Genomic DNA, 2,823 nt, shown 5'->3' with positions numbered 1-2,823 from the left:
GAAGGTGGAAAGCAGGATGGCAGCAAGCTAGCCAAATACTTCGTGAAGCCTCTTCTATAAGGGCCTTAATTCCATTCATGAGAAAGGAGCCCTCATGGCCTAATCACCTCTTAAAGGCCCCACCACTTAATTCTATCCCATGGGCAACACCTGAATTTTGGAGAGGACACATTCAAACCACAGCAGTACGTTAAGTGGGTAAGGGGGAATTTTTATGGAATTATAGATTTTATCAGGTTTAAATTATGTTCAGCTACTAGTACTAAAGAACTAAAATAACAGTGGCTTAAACAGGAGAGAAGTTTGCATTTCTCTCACAGAAAATAGGTTCGGAGCTGGCGGGACAGTTGCACAGTCATCAGGCTCCCAGTTTCTTTCTATCTGTCATCTTCAAGGTTGGCTAGAATAGCTGCCAATGCCCTGTCCCTCATGTCCATGATCCAGGAAGCAAGTGGAAGAAGAGAAACAAAAAAGATGCATGTTAAAGGCACATCCTCTTTTGAACAGGTTTTCCCAGAAGTCTTACTGTTTTAGTTAGAATTAAGTTGGGCAGAAGTAACAGATGCTCCAAACAATAGTGGGTTAAATATGATCAAAGTTTATTTCTCCACAGAGCTAGGCAGCCTAGGGCAGATATAGCGGCTCTGTTCATAATACCTTCAGGAACTCCAGCTCTTCCTTTCTTGTTAGATATCTCCTAGCACCTTCCATTCCAAGATCACCTCGTGGATCAGAAAAGCTGTTCTAGCTCCAGCCACCATATCTATAATCTAGCCAGCAAAAAGAGAAAGAGATACGGAAGAAAAAGAGGCTAACAGTCCACACTAGCTGCCTTTTCAGGAAGGCTTCTGGAAGCTTCTGTATGACACTTCTGCTTACATCTCACTTCTGCTTATACCTCACTTGAACTCAGTCATATGGCATGCATCTAGCTTCAAGGGAGCCTGCGAAATACAGAATTTTATCTGGGTGCACTAATAAATCAAATAAAAACACTAAGAAAGGAGGAATCAGTGGATATTGGCTTGGCAGCTGGCAGTCTTTGCCACATCTGTACAGTGTGATCACATCTATATGCTTATAAAATAGAACAAGGCCTGAGGAATGAGACAAAAACATCTACATTTTGATTTGGACCTAGGATTGGAGAATGACTCAGAGATGAGAAAAGTGTAAGGAAGTGCAGCCTTAGGCAGTATGTTTGGTGAGTTGCGGGAGAATGTGGGCATTCAAGGTAGAGGACAAAAAGGGACGGAGATGCTGAGAAGAAGAAAGAAAACGATGAAGGCAGTGTCTCAACTGAAACAAATGTGGGGACTGAAGGCCTAAACAACTATCCTCCAAATATATGTCTCTCTCTCTCTCCCCCTCCCTCCCTCTTTCTTTGCTTCTTCCTTCCTTTCTTCCTTCTTTCCTTCTCCCCTCCCCCCACCTTTTTTTTGCACTAGGATATAGAATAAAGTACTGGGTAATCTTAGCCGAAACAAACATTTTCATTGCCTCAGAGGCACTACAATTACTTCAGAAACAGGGATGTAAATGAGAACCATCTCTTTAAAATACAAATTGAATCAACTCAATCTCATTCTTAAAATGTGGTTAAAATCCTTAACATGGTTTTCGACATGATCTGGCCCCACGCCCTCGATCCCCATGTTCCAGCTCTACTGTCCTTCTCTCAGAACCTCTCTGAAGCCGTGCTCACTTCTCCCACAGGACCCCCTCCGCACCTAGTAAATGCCCACCCTTCTTCAGGCTCACCCTCAAAGGAGGGATGCCCGAGTCTCCCTCACTGGGAGGCCACATCTCCTATCATAGACTCTCCCAGATGGAATCATCTGAAATACTTTAAGTATTTCAAAAGAGAGATGGAAAAGTCTCTCTTTTGAAATACTTAATTGTAAGTTAACACTTATTTGTGTAATAAATAGATTGATAGTATAAGCTCCACTAAAGTAGGCACACTGACGTTTATTGCCAGTGGTTGTATCTGATGCCTGGCATAGTGGCTGGTGTATAATAAACAAGCAATAAATATTTGCCGAATTAATGAATTACAGTGATAGGAAAAAACCCTGATGGAGTACATAACAAGACAAGGTCTCTGGAATAAGCCTGACAAAGATAAAAGATACATAAGTTTGGAAGGTATCCCATCTTTCCAGAATTGTGCTTGTTATGAGGAATTGCAAATTGGAAGACATCAGTTTCCTTGTAACTGTACATTACCGTTCTGCTCTTTTCCATTCTAGCTAAGGTCTTACGTACATTCTTTTACTTTATCTCTGCTTAACTGAATCATCTGGTGTCTGCCTGACCCTGGAATCCCTCTTCCCTCCCTTCTCCTCTCCTTGTGTGACACATATAAATATCAGCATTTGGCTGGAGTCCAAAAAAACGTGGCCAAGATTCGCGGGAGAATGTAATCTTCTTTCCAACTTATGGTACTGCCACTTACTGGTTGTATGACCTTGAGAAATTTATTTAACTGATCTATGCCTCAGTTTCCTGATCTGTGAAGTGGGAATAATATTAAACCCATATGTCAGGGTTATTGAAAAGATTATATGAGGTAATCAATATAAAGCTCTTAGCCATGACTGTCTCCTAATGTGCATTCCACAAACATTAATAATTATTACTTGGCACAGACAAGAACACTAGGAAGTGATGCCCTCCTTTTCCATAGGTAGACAAGACCCTTCCTCCACAATGAACACAGAAGAGAACTGCTGAGAGGAAAGAACACAGTAGTGGTGCCAGTGAAAGAGGAGGAGAGGGTAGCTTAGAGGCAGGGAGAGGATTTTCCAAGGTTTCACAGCC

Source organism: Cynocephalus volans, chromosome 1 (assembly GCF_027409185.1).
Source record: "Cynocephalus volans isolate mCynVol1 chromosome 1, mCynVol1.pri, whole genome shotgun sequence".
Lineage (NCBI taxonomy): Eukaryota > Metazoa > Chordata > Mammalia > Dermoptera > Cynocephalidae > Cynocephalus > Cynocephalus volans.
The sequence above is the reverse complement of the archived record's forward strand: the minus strand, read 5'-3'. Positions refer to the sequence as shown.